The 17,597-nt window shown below is 47.3% G+C and overlaps 1 long non-coding RNA gene across 1 annotated transcript in view; it reads left to right on the forward strand.

The window, feature by feature from the left end:
* The first annotated feature begins 2,559 nt into the window (after positions 1 to 2,559).
* The window catches only part of LOC144139243 (uncharacterized), a 102,560-nt gene continuing 87,522 nt past the window's right edge, over positions 2,560 to 17,597 (forward strand). Inside the window, exon 1 of the long non-coding RNA XR_013316115.1 lies at positions 2,560 to 2,693. This is a non-coding gene — a long non-coding RNA (uncharacterized LOC144139243). The remainder of the gene's footprint in view (positions 2,694 to 17,597) is intronic.

The following is a 17,597-nucleotide window of genomic DNA, read 5'->3' on the forward strand; positions in this document are numbered from 1 at the left end:
TTGTTCAGTCCTCGTCTTGCGAACCTGCGTTTCATCCCTGGTATGTTTGTTCAGTGAACTTATCTTCCCTCGTGCCCTTCGTGCTAATGGCATCGGGTCGATGCCTACCGGGAGGGGGGAGTAATGCAACAAACCTCGTATCCATGTTTGAACTTGCGCCTTGCCTGGACACTGCCGTCAGGCATCAGCGAACAACCGAAAGGCAAGGATGAAGAAGACCAGACGCGCTACGGATGGAAGAGGACCTGTATACTGGCCGGAGCACGGATACGTCGGTATCAACGTCTGGCGAAGTGGCAGGAGGGTGTCATCACCTCCTTTGATGATTACGCCCATTTGGCATATGCGTGGAACTCCCGATGTTACGAATCTCGCCCATGCGAGGTTACATTACCTAGCTTACGTTGTAGGGTTCCACAGCTCAACTTCGATATGCACCGCGCTGGTCTCACCTCCTCTGGTCGTTGTGCTCTTTGTGATGAACCTGAAACCATAGAGCATTTTTTCTTAGCTTGCCGCGGTTTCTCATTAATGAGAAGAAGATACCTCGCGGAGCCAATTCACCGCCTTGGATTTACCCTTTCAATGCCGGTCTTACTTTCGTTTGGTGCATTTCGCTTGGGTTTACTGACAGGAATTTCGTTACAGCCATCCACGCCTACGTCTCAGAGACAAGGCGCCGCTCTTCTTGAGTTTGTTCTAGCTGTACACAGACGAAAGAAGAGCCCTTTTAAGTGCGATGCACTTCTTAAGCGACCCTGAACCTGCGTCCACCGGCGATGTCCGCATAGCATACCCACGTGGGGGATTGGCCAGGAATCTCCTCGTCTTCCTTGGCAACGGGGGGAGATGGGCGCGCGCTGCCTGGCCGCTGACATGGCACATACCCACGTGGGGGATTGGCCAGGAATCGGGCGTGAGAAGGGCTAATGCACCCGCTTAAAGGAGTACTGACACGAAATTTCAAAGCTCAGATCCGCTCTAGCAATCAGGTACAACGACAACACAAATAGGTGTCTGTGAATAAATGCATCTTTCTTTCTTTGTAGTTGTGCGTGTGTGTGTGTGATCTCTCTTTCGCGAACATTACCGAACCGCGCAAATTCAACTCGTGCATTCGCACTTTCACATTCTTCCCCTCGGGGAAATGCGGGGAATTTTTCTTCCAAATTTCCGCATAGCTTTTTTCTTCCAAATTCCCGCATAGTACGCACTTTTATTCTACAAATTCCTGTATTTGTTGCGCGATTATTCTCATCAATTTTTTTCTCCAAATCTTAGTTTCCTAAATCAGGCACATTACCCTAAATAAAGCTCCCGATCCTGGCCAATCCCCCAAATGGGTATGCGCCACAAACAAAGGAACAACAACAACAACAACAACAAGACGATGGTCCAGCCCTGAGTCTACGTGCAGCGCATCATTTCTGGGCACAAGTTCGCCTTGTAAATAAACCTTTACCAGTCCTCACTCGTAACCATCGTTACAATATTTCCATTTTATACAGTCGTAGATTGCGTGGAAGCATTTTGGATTATACATGCTGGCTATTTCATTTTGTTTCTGTCGACTTCATTTGGTTCAAGGACTGCTTTTATTTTCCACGGGATAGAAAGTATATTCCTACTGCCCTTCTTATTTATGCTGCACGCGGTAGACCCACTTAAAGTGTACAGTATTTTACGAGAGCGACATGATCAAATTTTTGTATTATAATTTGGCTTGCGAACAATTGTTTCGAATACTAAAGGGTCTGGCTTTCTTTTTTCGCCAAGAAATGGTCCTAGTGATGTTGTTGCTAAGTTCTCAAGATATTATGTTGTGTCCAATGATGTTATATGTAACAGCGGTAACCTCGGAAACGTTGAGTAGCCGGAAAGGATTACGGGAAGTAATCCTGGCGAATTTCTGGGGCTTTGAATTGTCCTTGTGCAGAGTAGAATCTCACGCTTAAAATGCCGCTGACGTGGACCAATGCCGAACTCTTCCCTCAAAGACGTCAAATCAACCTCCCACTCATTTAATGTTACGAAATTCACACTTTTTTGTTCTGTACGGCTCATGCCTTACTCGAAAGCCTGAATGAACCACTTAGGGACAAAGATATCGCCCGTGGCTGCGTTTATTTGGAATATTTGCTATTAACTTTCGCTACTGTGACTGATGTTACACACTGTATTTACTATTTTAGTTTCGTTTACGCGTGTAAATTGTTCAGCTTGTTATATAAGGGCTCAGTACATCTTGACTCAGCGTTGTTCGAGCGATAAGCATCACTCCAGTCTGTTTTGCACCCTGGGTCAGCGCAGTTGTTGAGGGCGTTACCTTGGTGGCATCCTGCGAAGCCGTAGTATCGCGTCAACACTTGTCTTGTCGCTCGCTTGATACGACGAACAGCCCCTCCAAAAACACACAAATAGCGCGAAAGAAAACCTTGACACGGTCGAGCGAGCGCGAGTGCTGCGCCGTCACATCCGTCAAGTGCAGCGGCGAGTGGCCCGCCAGTTGGCAACAGTGGCTCAGCGGCTGCCGCCCGTCGTCTGCTCTCTTGCGCATTTCGTCTGCGTGCGTTCAAAGTCGGAACGGGGCGTTGGGGTGGGTGCGCAGGCAACAGTTGTCCTTGACTACTACTTACCCCCGCCGTCATGCGCAGCGTCCGTACGCGGCTCAAACCTCGACCTGAGAGGCGCAGGTGAGTTCCTATTTCGGCCTCAATTTGGGCCAGCTTTTAGCGTGTTTCGTTTCGGGGGTTTTTGCGGAGCAGACGGCGCGCGGCGCGGCCGTGCGCGCGCACGCACTGCTCGGTACCGTCGCCGTCGTCTGCGCGAATGGCGCTGTGCAGACGACGATTCACGGGGGGCCGACGCCATGCTATTGTTATCGAGGTGGGCCAGACTTTTTAGGCAGAGAAACCCAGCTTTAGAATGCGTCGGGTGAGAACACAACTGCGCGACCGGCCGTCGAACGCGTTCGCGAGCGCTTCTGCGCGGCTGGGCGGATGCGAAGGAGAAAGAAACGATGGCTGACACCCCCGCCACCGTTCCGTCTGCAATCACGCTGATGGGATGGAGCTAGGGCTAGCGGATACATCCGTTCAACCTCTCATTATTGTGGTGCCGCCAACCGTTGGAATTAATTTTGTATCGCTTGACAGGTACCGCCGATCGTATATAGGGCACATCAAACGGTTGCGTACGACTTACCCGCAAAGAAAAAAAAATCATAGAAAAGGCTAAGCATCACACCACATATTTACGCTTTGTCAGCATGCTGTAACGCGTAGAGACGGTAACAATGCGAGTCCGTGGCAGAGGTATATGCTGACCGAAACGCAAGTACTAAGCGCTTTCCTAACTTCGGTATTGCATCCGCTGGCGTTCCGAGGCGTTTTCGACGGTCGCGCGGCTGTGACAGGGGTCCGATTCTTACGATGTCGAGACGACCGTGACGGGTTTTTAAAAATGGCGTCGTTGCGATGCGTTTGATAAAGAAGCTCCGCCTCAATCCGTCGTCGTGGCGCTGTAAGCGATGCAGGAATGTGCCGTTGCACGTGGGTAAAGCCGTCCTTCGGATAAGTTGCGCGTTGTCCGCAAGCAGCACTGTCCGCTGACCACACCCCTGAATTTCCACACGGGTATTCTGCATACTTTTAGCAACAGTGGACGAGGAATGCGAAAATTATAATCGCTAATTCTGGAACTCCGCGAAACGCTTTCCCTTTTTTTTCTTCTTGTTTTTACGCTTTACCAGATTGCGCGGGAAATTTCCACGCGCTAGCGCCACGTGGTAGTGCGATCGCGGCTCGCTGTTTGTTGAATCGTTTATATAACCGAACCTCGGTAAGCCCCAACGTACCTGTTGCTAACTATTACGATTTCAACGCACTTTTTAGGCGATCGAAAATTAGCGCAGCGATCCCGTGAAAACACGTGCTCTCTGGCGCGCGCGCGGGAACCCGTTTTGGCGGGAAATCCGGTTAAGCACGCAGTGCGGATTTCGGCGGAATTTTTTTACAGCAACCGGGACGTTTGATGCGACGTAGGTAAGTTGCACTTAGATGTCAAAATTGCGCGTAAAATGTAGTAACAATTGGATTTTAGAAGGCGCACGTGACCGGAAGCGTTGGGGGCTGGCGCTTCACATGGCGCTGGCTCGGCTAAAACTTTTACGTTTATTTTGAACTTTAGCCCCCATTTTTTTTTTGTTTCCTTCCGTTGTCGCGTATCTTTATTGTTTTCATACCTACTTGCCTGATCACATCATAAAAAAAATAGAGAGGCTTACGTAAATGCAGTATCGCACCTGTCTCCGGGCGCTATTCTGACGTCCTTGTATACCGCTTGAACATCTGATTATGTCTGCAACAATTAACCCTAACAAACACGCACGTAATATTGTTCTCATACCTAGTTGCCTGATTATATCTTTAAAAAATAGAGAGACTTACATAAACGCAGTATCGCACCTGTCTGCGGACGCTATTCTGACGTCCTCGTATGCCGCTTGAAGGTCTGATTATGTCTGGGATAATTAACCTTAGCAAGCACGTTTGTAATATTACTACATAGTTCTAATTATACAGCAAAAGTTTATGTATGTTAAAAAAGAAAAATCGAGAACACAACGTCGCACTGTACGCTCGTGAATTCCAAACGGCGGACTAATTGTCATATCGCGCCTAAGCTTCAGTTTAAGCTGCTCGCGTTTAACTCCCATCGTAGCCGAATGGTGGCGCTCGTCAACCTTGTTGGTTTTTCATAATTCCGTTCGGCGTATGGTCAAACATTTAAAAATTTCGTGTGAACAGTTGTTATATTGACACTTCCATGTGTTGTCACGGTCGTGAAGCCTAGCATTGTGGTAGTTTTATTGCGAGTAGGCGCATTTTCATCTATATTTTGTTTCAGTGAAATCCTTGTTATAACTGAGAGTTGCTTATGATTAGTTGAAACAACAAGACGGCAAATTCAGCGTTCGCAATTGCGACGAACTTTAAGTAATCGACAAGTGGTGTAGCGCTTATAACCTGTACGTATTTTCGGGCAAAATTTTTTTCCTGGGCTCATATCTGACACTATGAGTACGCGCTCCTAAAAATGCCTGCGTGCTGTTCGTAAAAACGCGCTCTATAATGAGTATTCGTGGCAGCCATTTTTCTTGAGAGGGCTTTTATTGTGACGCTTGAAATCCCCGTAGCTAACTCTTGGCGCCTTACTAAACGGCTTGAAAGCAAACTTAGGCCGGCTCAACGGGCCATGGAACGAATAATGTTAGGAGTAACACTCAGGGACAGGAAACGAGCTACCTGGACCAGAGAACGAGCTCGAGTAGATGATACCATAGTTCAAACTAAAAAAAAAAAAAAGGACTTCGCTGGCGATGTTGTGAGACGAATTGACAACCGGTGGACAATTAGGGTGACAGAGCGGATACCAAGACATGCGTCTAGGAGGAGGGTAAGGCCAATAACACGACGGCGGGATGAAATTCGAAACTTCGGGGGTAAACTGTAGACTCGGGTATATATATAGCGCAGGAGAGTAGCGGTTGGAGGACAATGGGAGAGGCATTCGTCCTGATGAAGTGTAACTACTAGTTGGCTGCTGCGGTTAATGATGACGGCCTACAATGTTCCTGACGTGTAAAGGACCATAAAGACAATGTACATCGTGATGTAATTTAGAAGTGCTTGCCTTTCGCAACTCGCCCAACTCGGCCCAGGCCTCGAAATACGCGGTTATTGAAAAAAAAAAAAAAAAAGACGTCGCTATGGTCAAGGTGTCCAGTTACGCTATACGTTAGCAGTGACGTCATCGGAAGGTGTACCAGAAACCGAGAATTGTGAATCTCTTGACTTCGCGTACCTGCGAACTCAAATATACTTCACTGTATTTAGCATTCGAGTGGTGAGATCACAAAGAACCATAGGCTGCAATTACTACAATCGCAACGTCATGTTTATTTGCAAAAGGATTTGTCAGCGGTCGCCACTCTCACAAACAATAGTTCCTGTGACGTCATAGAGGCATTGCGAAACAATGTCTGGTTAGTGGCTACTTGTTCGTCCGTTATTAAAAGCGCAGAGCATTTTAGGGCCACGCCTTGTCGTCGAAGCTCGCACGCTGGACCCAAGTATAGAGCCCCACGGCGTTCTGTAGTCGCCGCGTAACCCACAGGCTTCAAAAGCTAAGCGATTTATATAGTCATAAGCCTTTGAAACTCGTGAGCCGCTGGTGCTTGTCATACATCTCCCCGTTGTTTAGGGCAACGAAAACTGCAGGTACATTTGAGGCAACATATACGTAGTTAACCAGCAGCGCCTGCGTTCATTTAGTTAGGAACGCTGGTTGGGTTGGTTTTTGCGATAGTAAGCCCCCCCCCCCCCCAAAAAAAAACGGCGCCGGCACGTGCGGGAGGATTGGATTGGATTGAAAAACGTTTTTTTTATTATTATTATTGCACGGAGTTCGACCGTAGGCGGTCGGTGGGCTTCCTAGTCCGGTAGTACACGCTGGGCTGCTGCGGTACGGGCGCGCGTCACAAGTAACTCCTGATCTGCGAGCTGGCCACTGCGCAGCAAGCTCAAAGCAAGCACAAAATGAACAGAACTCCCGCTGGCGCAGTTTCAGGCAGCGGGCGCGCCAGCACCGCGAAGGCGGAAAATCTGATTTGCATTGGGTGGTAGCAGTGAGCGGATAACGGCGCTACAGCCCATTATGACGAATCATTGCTCTGCACTTCCGACAGTTTTGACATTGAGGGGAACGGATTTAATTTTTTTTATTGCTCTTCAGCTTAACTACTACAAGTTTGCGTTAAAATTGTCATGACCGTTGTTTTGACGGTGTTTTGTCTTCTCGGCCCGCTTAAAATGTGTGGTCTGAACCTCCAGTGCTTTAAACCTTGTAAATTGTATTAGGGATTTTAAACTGCTTTTTTCAAACGGAAGCTTCAAGGAGCCACAAGAAAGTTACAGCTTCAAAATCAGGCTGGCCCTGTTTCCGGGCTCAAAAAGTGCGAGGCTTGCTTATAAAGTTGTACAAGTAAAGTGGGTTTTCCTACAGACAATTAACTTTATTTCTCAACATTTACCGTCTCTGTGAGCGCTGCACGATCGTTCCGGTGAACGCCGCAAAAATGGGAATTGCCATGTACAGCGAAATAGGCATTGACGGAGGGCATGGCATCTTCACTTCTCTAAAATTCTCTCCCGCCGAGCAAGATTTTCAAGCTTGTAAAGGATAAATCAGGCGGACTAAATCCGGAGTATACGGGACAACAAACTGAGGGCAAAATTCTCAGTTTTGTCCATTTCATGTCCATTTCAAAGTGTCCACTTGGAGAGAGAGCCCTGATTGGTTGAAAGCGGACGACCCGGATGTGACGTAACACAAGCAAGGCAGAGCGTTGGTTTCTGGGCGTGTCATTGGTCAACGGCACCGCGAGCCGACGTATGCCGTGAATGAAACGGACACAAATTCCGCCCCAGTGGACGCCAAACTCATGCAATTCATTCCAAATTCATTCATAGAACACCTGCATGTGCGGCCGCCTGGGCCGTCTTTCCTTAGCTCTTCTTTGAAGCAGTCGATAAACCATGCATGCCGTTATACTGTTACTGTATTACCTTTTTCAGACAAGTAGTCAGCCAGGACTATTCCTTGGCTGTCCCAAGAAGCAGTGACCGCGATCTTGCTAGCCGACAAAATGGCCTTCTTTAGAGCGCCATTTTGTCTGCGCTGTCCATTGGTTTGACTGCTACACTGCATCGATTACACTGTAAAATTATTTACACCCTTTTTGTCTATAACTAACACCCTTACACCCTATAAAAAACACTCTTTGAAAGGGTGTAATTACCAACAAGCCACCCATTAAAAAGGCGTAGTCTTGTGCTTTTTGTGGGATGTAAGGGTGTTATAAATTTCAAAACATCCTTGAAGGTGTTTTCCTTCGATTTGCTTTGCTAGGGCGTAAAGGTGTTATAAATGAGAAAACACTCTTACGGGTGTTTTCCACCGTTATCTCTTGCTAGGGTAAGGGTGTTAGACAGTGGTTTTACACTCCTAATGGTGTAAATCATTTTACAGTGTAGGATGCGCAGCGGTAATGATTGCTTCGTCCGCGTCCACGAATTGCAAAAAGACCGGCGGGTTGTGATTCAGCATCGCCAGACACTGCATGGATACGTCGTTTTGCGAGCGCTTTTAGTACTGAAGTAGCCACAAATAGGCGTACGACGACGACAGCGGTGACGGCGTTGATGATGATGATAATGAGGGGGTGGTGGTTGGTGTGTTTAATCGGTTGTAACTACGCGCGCGAAATGAACCAAGACAGAGCCACCTTGAAATTCTGCGCCAGCATGTCGGGGATGTTACTCCGTTCAAACAGCCCGCTTCACGCCAGTATACAAGAAACTATGCAAGTATGCTTAAAGATAGTAGTGATAAAAGAGGAGAAAACTGGCGAATTTTTAATGCAAACAAAACTTACAAACGCGCATTCCCACCGTTTTGAGCGATGGCGATGGACTATCACTGCAACGTGAGTAATCTACGATTAATCGGGCCCCTTGCAATAACAGTGGATGCGGAGGTTCCTCATTCCAGAAATAGCGAGAATTACGAACGCGTTGATAAGCGTCCCGACCGGCATAAGGGACATGTGATGATCTGTTTACGTCACCCGGGAATGCCCATGAATAATCCCAGAAACATCCATCCCGGCAAGCACGCTTCTTTGTCTTCGGAACAGCACGAACTCTCTATGGAATTCGGAAATGGCTTAAACTTCGCCATATATGTCACGTTAAAGTAAAAAAAAAAACACCCGTAAAATGTGGAGCAATGTTTTAGGCGTTGTTTTTTACAGAAATGATTGGTCGATCAAGCAATGGAATAAAGCCTGCCGATTAAGCGGGTTAAAATTCCCAGTTGACACCTAGCCCTAGTTTTGTGCTGTCTGCTCGACCTTCGCCTGCAACATTTTAGTTCTGTTTCAATCATCATCATCATCATCATAACCATGTTTGTCTCCGCTAGGGGACAAAGTCATCTGCCATGACCCTGTCTTGCGACACCCTATAGTTCATTCCTTGCCTCCGATTTTGGCGGAAAGCTTTTCAGTTGCGCGAGAGCATTTTCTTTCCCCCTCATAAGGTCGTTGAAGTTTTCAACATTCGCCTTAGTATACATATAGATGCGTGTTTTGATTGCAAGCTGCTGTTCCCCGCGCATAAATCCAAGACAAGACATACGCGAAGTACGCAGGCGTAGTCAACAGTAATCGCATTTCGGTCACCTCCTGGAAACGCAGAGACTACAGAAGAGAAGTTTCATGTAACAAACATGTTTGTAACCAGAAAACAAAGAAGTGTTTAGCCAGCTTAGTCCGAGGAAATGAAGTGCCAATATAGGAATCAGGGGACGAAAAAATGAAATGGCGTATGCGAACTTTTAGATCCGAAGGTGGCCCGGTACGAGACTTGGGCAAAATGTACTTGAACTGCGTTCTTGAGGTTAATTAAAATGCGAAAAGCCGACGAAAGCTATACCTTTCGCACGATGCCTGCTAGCTGAACTTCGTCGCGGATACCTTATGTTGATTGGCACTACACGACAATACTTCTACACCATGAACGTATGCGCTTGTACGTTTTATAGCCTCGCTGGAAAATCAAGCCCGAAAATAGGCGAGAAGGTGTTCAAATTTGGCTTTGATGTGCATTCACACACCAGCTTCTGGAGAAAAGGTAATTGACCGAATTAGATTAACTTCCACTAAATGGCTCTATTTAGCGCAAGTCAGAGAAGCTTAGCTGGGCCAAGCATGTACTGCCGAGGACTGACAACATGTGGAACATGCGTGTAACAGAAGGCCTGCCAAAAGACAGCTTCAGGAGTACCTATTTTAGACTTAAACTAGTTGTCGCTGTTTACCCAGAGCTTGATTGTTTGTAGGGTTTAACGCGCCGACGCAACGCAGGCGATGAGGCGCGCCGTAGTGGAGGGCTCCGGATTAATTTTGACCACCTGGGGATCTTTAACGCGCGCCGAAATATCGTACACACGGGCGTTTTCGCTTTTCGCCTCCATCAGAAAAGCGGCCGCCGCGGCCGGGAATCGAACCCGCGACCTCGTGCTCAGCAGCGCAACGCCTTAGCCACTGAGCCACCGCGGCGGGTTACCCAGAGCTTGTGCCGTTTAGGTTTCATTAGCTTTCAATGTCGTCATAAGAGCTGAAAAAAAGCGAAACGAGACGTTTTTGTCAGCGAGGCTGTTCTCGGTCATGGGACGAAATGTGGTAACGCGGTCGCGGCGATGTGGAGAGGGCGCAGCCTAGCGAGGAGGGGAACAAGCTCCAAACACACATGCAGCAAGTTAAAAGAGTGCATGAAGGAGATTCTTATACAGGCAACGCTTTTCTAAATTACTAAATCTGGTGGCTATGTTTATTCTTGTCGACATTGTTAAGCAAGAAGAAGACATTAAGCATATTTGAAGCAAGACATCAATACATAAGTGGTATTTGCATTGTTCGTTTAATTAAAATGCGTGGCTGCTTGGTTTTTGCGATAGGAAGAAAAAAATACGCCGTGAAAAAAAGCAAAAAACGCTCGCGGCGCCCCCTCGGGGCAGTGTTCCAAGTTCAAAAGTAACAAAAGGCTCCAGTAGATGGCGCGAGCAGTGGAATACGGCAAAAATTAGTTGGCGCGAACTGGAATCGATCTGCCTGCTTTGAGAAGTTCTATGAAGCTTAGCCTTGCGATTAGGGAGCGCCAGGCAGCTTCGCAGTCAACATCAGCGTTTGCGACGTGAAGTCAGGGAAGCTGGGATAATTTTTCGGGGCGCCATCTTGGTATATGGTGGCGCTGAAAAAGAGCCACGAAGCCCTCGAAATAGGTGAAGGCAGATAACTTGATGTACGGGTGAGCTAAGAAGCTTTTTAGGCAAAGAATGGAATTGGATGGCGCGGGGATTGTATCCGTTGGGTGTCTGTGAGGCGTACAGGCATTTCCTAGTCAGCACAGCCAAGCTACGCGTGGCGCCATCTAGGGGCATGTTTGAAGCTATGTCCGCGTGCATGTGGCCCTCAGTTTAATCGCTCCGAACCGTTTGGTCTTGTAGTGTAGTAGTTCCGCTCCTGCGAAACGAACAGCCTAACCCGTGTTCAAATCCCGCTGCCACTTTTTTTTTTTATTTCAAGGGTGTCATATTTGAAAAACGACATTTATTATCAGGCATATAATTATTTTATGGCATCTTTATGCATTATAAATGAGATTTCTGGTATTTTCGTTGCCTCTTGGCCAGTTTCAGCTACTGCCTCTTGTAAGTTTTTGCGGGTTTGCCCCGTTTAGGTCGGTTTCAGCTATTTCTGTTGAATATTTTTCAACACCGAGGTTTTTAACCATTTTGAGCCCGTTTTGGCTGTTATTTATTTTTGTTCGGGTGGTTTGGTATGCTTTATGTACGCTTATGCTGTGATATAACCCCCATAAACAAGCTCAGGTGACGGCTGGCTGTACTTACTAGGAAACGCATATACGCAACTGGGCATTATTAAGGTGATGACGATGACGATTATGACGACAGCAGCCGAGGTGGCGTAGCTAGGCCCAGGGGTGCAGGTTCGATTACGGTCGCGGTGGCCGCTTTTCAGAATGAGGCGAAAGGCGAAGCAGCCCGTGTGCCAAGATTTCAGCGCACGTTAATGATCCCCGGGTGGTCAAAATTCACCCGGAGCCCTGTTGCTTCGGCCCGTTAAGGTCCCATAATTTGAATAATTGGATGTGATGATGACGACGAAGAGATGATGATGCTGATGAAGCGTTTGTCACCGAAGGTGCTTATTTTTCGTATCCAAACATGGAACTTAAATCGGCAAAGGAGTCAGCAGGTTACACAATTCAGGAGTAAGGCAAAGCAGAGCTTATGCGCAACCAAGGATTAAGAGGACAAACCTGAAGATGCGGTCGGTTTTTGTTTTTTTATGAGCTGAACGCGACTTGGTGAACTACACCAGTTTTTTTTTTCTTTGACATGGACGTTTTATTGAATAACGGACTAAGCCAGAGGGCTCTGCTTAACCATGTAAAACGATCGCCTGCAGTGACACCGATACTAGCATTATTTTGCATAACTACCGCGCTTTAAGTTGTTTAGCACTTGTTTTTAAAGGGACATCCAACCGCTTTTTCTGGAGTTCATATCCTCCAGCTTACTTGAAGGTCAGTGTTTTATATAGTAGAGTAACCACGAGTAATAGCTAAATAAATCGGCGGGAATAATATTGGTTGGGCACTAAACTTTCAGAAATCGGAGGGGTGGCGCCACGTAGTGTGTAAACGTGACACTACCGTTCTTATGCAAACTGTTCGGTTTCTTTTTTAATGCGCGATTAAGAAACCACGTTAAGGAATAGGGAAAACTACATTTTATTATGTTTTACTATAATTTTAGCTTGAGACAAGTCTTTAAAAAGCTTTTTTTTTTTCATTTCACGTATAGTTAAAAATTGGGCCCATCTCCCCGCGAGGGGGACTCGAGTAAATGCGTCGCATAGGGGGTGGGTGTATTGCGTTAACGTTTAGTGTTTGGGGAGTTGGTGGTAGTGAATGCGTTGTATCAGCAGCTTCTTGACGTAGTTTGAATGAGTCAAGGATATAAGGCGCGTTCGTAGCCTCCCATTCTGTGTCGGCTTTGTGGCGCAGTGGGTAGAGCACCATGTACATTGCGTTCCGCCCGCAGGGTCGAGGGATCGAAACCAGGCGCCGGATAGTATTTTTTTATGTAGTGTAGGGGGAGGGGTGCGGACTACGACCACGGACGTCAACGCGGGTGACATCGTGAGTTACTGAAATGCTCTGCGTTTAAAAGTATGTTGCCGAAGGGCTTACTGTAATGGTTGCCGGTATTCGTTTTGACAGCAGTTTTAAGGCTAGTAGGCCTAAAAATTTCGCTTTCAAGCGTTCTAGGGCCCTATCAGGACGACGGAATCGCTTCAATTTGTTTTAAGTGATATCCTCTCATTTGGGAAAGAGAGCGTATACTCAAAAAATCGGTTGACTCCCGTACTAAAGCTTCGCCATCTCCTTCAGAAAATACGTTCCTTACTTTCATTCAACGCGAAAAAATAAAGGTGAGGAATTCCGGTCGAGGGGTTTACGTCTGCGATAACATACAAGTTGCTACCCACTGTAGCTAGATCAGGGCGTTTTGGGAGTAACGGAGAGCTTCATGCAACTGCCGATCGAGATATGCGGCGCTTCGATCGTCCCCCGCGCTGCATGCCGCCATTGGAATGATGTGTTGCGGTGCGTTTAGTTAGGGAATGTGGCCGCTGTTTTAGCTTGAACGCATTTAGGGTAAAAAATATTACGCAGTGCTTTGCCGCTCATCGTAACCTGTAAATATACAAAACGTCACCCAGGTCTTTAAGTTATAAATGCTTTTGATAGCAGTTTGAATACGTGCATCGCTTAGCGCTGCGTTGGCATGGTTTCTGTGCTTGTGAACATACATGTGCTTAATATACATCTTTATACGGAGCAATGGTGAGTTTGAAAGGGTTCATAGAGAATATAGCCTTTCGGGCGTGACCTACATCTCAGCATACGAAACAGGCGCTCGCTTTGTTTTCTTAAATGGTACAAGCAGGGCCGTAGCAAGAATTTTTTTTCGAGGGGGAAGGGCGGGAGGTGAAGAGGGACTATTAGTCACGGCTATTAGTCACGGGAAGAGAAAAGTTTTGTCAAAAGGAATAGTAGCACTCGCTTACGCCCCCCGCGGTGGCTCAGTTGCTATGGCGTTGTGCTGCTGAGCACAATAACCGGGGTTCGATTCCTGGCCGCGGCGGTCGCTTTTCTAATGGAGGCGAAAGGAAAAAAAAAAAAAAAAAACGAATGTGTGTTCGAGATTTCAGCGCATGGTAAAGGTCCCCAGGTGGTAAAATTAATCCGCAGCTCTCTACTGCGGCGCGCCTCTTCGCCTGTGTAGCGTCAGCGCGTTAAACCCCACAATCAATCAATCAAGCACTCGCTTACACGCTGCCTGAAAAAAATCGGGTTGGGGGAGGGAGGGGGGGGGGGCTGGAATTCCCTCTCTCCCGGCTACGAACCACCTGGGATACGAGGCGACTGAACCAGCAAAAGTAATAATTCAATTTTTAATGTCTTATTGGCCATGCATTCAACCACCATACATGTGCGCCGGATAACAGCAATAAAAATACACCTATCCTATCAATTGCCCAGATGGAGAGAGAACAAAGTACTGCAAACTGCCACGACTTCGCATCCTTTGAGACCAAATCATGTCCGGTGCATGACGAAAGCTTCTTTAATAGACGTCCAGCTGTTATTACCCTGCGCTGCCCGAATCGGCTATTTGTTCACTTCATTCCCCTTACAATAAGCTGCGGTGTCCTTCACCAGGGTTTCCTCCCTAATCCACGGCGCTCGTTTTCTCTACCTAAGCGTTACTCGAATGTCTCCAGTCTATGTCTAGTTGGACCGACGTTTGCCTTCCAAGTGCTTAGCAAGACTCCAAGTTTCTCTTCATAAGTCACCACCGGGAGCACGCATTTGTTGTTGCATGCCTCTACTGACAGAAGTTTAGTGACAGAGGTGGCAGAGTTCCCTATTTCGAGGTATTCGCCGAATATTCTCCAGTCCATAGTAACTATACCCTTGATCTTCTTTTCGTGGTTTGGCCCAGCACTCACAAGCTGCCCAAGATGGCTGTGTTCATCCACCTCTCCTAGTCCCCTCTTGTCCTTCGAAGAAATCACTACCGGCATGAGCGAACAATGTGCCCTCCTCCACACAAAAACCTCAGAAAAGAACAAGAACGCCACCTTCGAGGCATCCAAACAAACACCTTTCCCCACCCAACTAGAGACCACATTCTGGCTCCCACCCTGTACTCCTCGCAATGCCACTTCTGCGAGGCTCCGGGTGCGCTTTACCATATCATGTGGGGCTGTGATAAGAACCCCAACCTACGCCCCCCGCCCTTCCCCTCCCTTGAGCCCTGGGAGAGAGCACTGTCCGGCTCGGACCCTGAAGACCAGCTTTGGCTGGTGAAGAGCGGCCAAGAAGCCGGGCGGTCTCAAGGGGTCCTGGAATAAGGACTCTTCCCCAAGGCTAACTGCTCCATAGGGACGTTTATTCCTCCTCCCCCTCTTCTAGCGTTTTATTGCCTAGACTGAAGAGGGCGCTTGTCGCATGTCTATTCAATATCACTTTCGAATTATTCCTATACATGCTCGGCCCTACGTTAGCTTTTTGAGAAAAGTTCCCGAAGAACCCAGTGCAGGTCTTTTCCTGTAGGAGCAATACCACGTCACCCGCAAATATCAAATGACTGAAATATCTTGGGTTTACTCGGGTCCCTGACTTCCCTTTATCAAGCTTTCTAAATACCGTCCCTACACTTGCCATAAATAGAGTAGACGAGCTGGTGCCCCATTTTCTGGCCCCCTTCTTAATAGGAAGCTTTTTCCCCCCTCTTGTGAAGCGATTTATTCTCCGCGTACTTTCCTTTTACATGTCACTACATGCGTTTCTGCTGCTACCAGTTCTCTCACTGCTTTCATGACTGCAGCTGTCTCTGCTAAGTCATAGGCTTATCCGTTACATACATCTTTCATGAAAGAGGTTTATTACAACCTTCCGACTTCTTGATTACAAGGTTGATGGCATTATTCTGACCATCTGATGAGTAGCCGTTCCTGAAGCCAGCCTGTTACCTGGGTTGTTCGAAAGTTAAGGTATCACTTATTCCGTTAACTTGCATCTCCGTAGGCAATTTGCATACAAATAGGCTGGTGGCTGCGTAATTCTTAAGCTATTTAACATCATCCTTCTCCCGCATTATATTGTATCGACATTTTTAAACGTAAAAGTACCTAATGTCATCAGGCATCCTTTGAATAATTTTGCCAGCTTGTCTGGTACAGTAAGGAAACGCCACCACCCATGGTTATTCCGTCGTCTAGTACAGCTTCCCCTCTCCTGATTCTTCTGAACGCCTTATCTACCATGGGTTTAGTACCCATAGAACCTCACAAACAAAGTTAGTGCGTACATCCTGCACTTAGTGATGTCCTCGGAACATGGCACTAGGTTTTTGCTGCGACACGGGCTATACATGAGCCTTTTCTTCTCTCCGCAAATTCTGCTTGGACAAATCTCTACGAACACTCTACCTTGATTCAACTCCTGTGCGCGCGTTAACCGGGTCTTCCTGCATACTTTAGTGTTTTTTGTGCTCTGTGTGCGACGCGTTTCTGTATGGTGTTTTGTTATGTGCGCGTTATGCGTTTTAGATGCGAAGCATCTCATGCCCGGGGCTGTGTCCCTCCCTCCCTCGTTGTCGTTTTCCGCCGTCCGCACTCTACTGCGCATGCGCGTCTCTTCAGCCCTATCAGCGTTTGGGCTGACGTCAGTGCAGTCCACTATAAAAAGAAATAGTCAGGCGGCGCCCGGTTTCGATCCCACGACTCTCTGGCCGCAACGGGAGGTACGTGGCGCTCTTCGCTTTACGCTACAAACCGAGACGGGAGCGTGTGCTACGAACGCGCCTTATGTCCTTCACTCATTCAAACTGCGTCAAGAAGCTACTGATACAACGAAGGCACGCGAAGCTGAACGTCAACGGAAACGACGAACTGAAAACTAATGGGAACTTCAGTCAGCCCCGTGGCTGCTTCGCATACTACTCTCAGGGTTCCCCTACGGGAACTTGGTGTAATTTTTTTGACGTTTTTTTTTCGCTTTTTTGTTTCCATTTGGGGTTCCAAGCCAAGCTGGATGTTAGGAAAGCTGCTGTATATCACTATATATATATAGACAGAAAATAAAGGTTGGTAGTCAAGAAAACCTCGGAAAGCAAAGGGGAGGTTGTGGTGGGATATATATATATATATTGCCCGTACAGTTTCGCTCGGACCTAACGTTGCCAGAGTTAAATTTGTAGACAACCTTTTCGCCTTTTCACTATACTTTCATTCACTCATTCATGTTGTTCCTGAAGTTACCAGTTTCGCGTCTTAGAGCATACCACATTCCATCTCTGCCCATAGAAAACTTCTCCTTCGTCGCGTTAATATTTCTTTAATACCTTGCATCCTCGCCATGCTGGCACAATTGTCACTGCCCGTTCTTGCTCCCGTACAGATCTGCTAATTCAATCTCCAACTGCCTCTAAACAGATAAACGTGGTATTCATACTACCTCTACCAAAAGTTTCATAGGTGTGTCATCTAGTGCAGAAACTCCCGTGAAACGATTCGCCCAAACTTTTTGAAAAGGACCCGAATGGAAAGGACAAATGATTCTCACGGTGACATTGCTGCCGCAAGCTGCGCAGTGGCTTCAGACCATCTGGGAAATGGTTTACACAGCGTGCCGCTACAGCTGTGAGGCTTGTTACTTCCGTTTCCGGGACAGTGCCCTGGTCACAGAGAACCCACGGTACGATAAGCTGCATTTGTTGCTCGGGAAAGCGAAGCAATTACACATAAATAAAAAGTGCAGTAGTAGTCATATCAACGACGACATGGGGGTCATGTCACCAAGTAGCCCAAAAAC

Source organism: Haemaphysalis longicornis, unplaced genomic scaffold (assembly GCF_048455015.1).
Source record: "Haemaphysalis longicornis isolate Haplotype H1 unplaced genomic scaffold, Haemaphysalis longicornis Haplotype H1 scaffold_5, whole genome shotgun sequence".
Lineage (NCBI taxonomy): Eukaryota > Metazoa > Arthropoda > Arachnida > Ixodida > Ixodidae > Haemaphysalis > Haemaphysalis longicornis.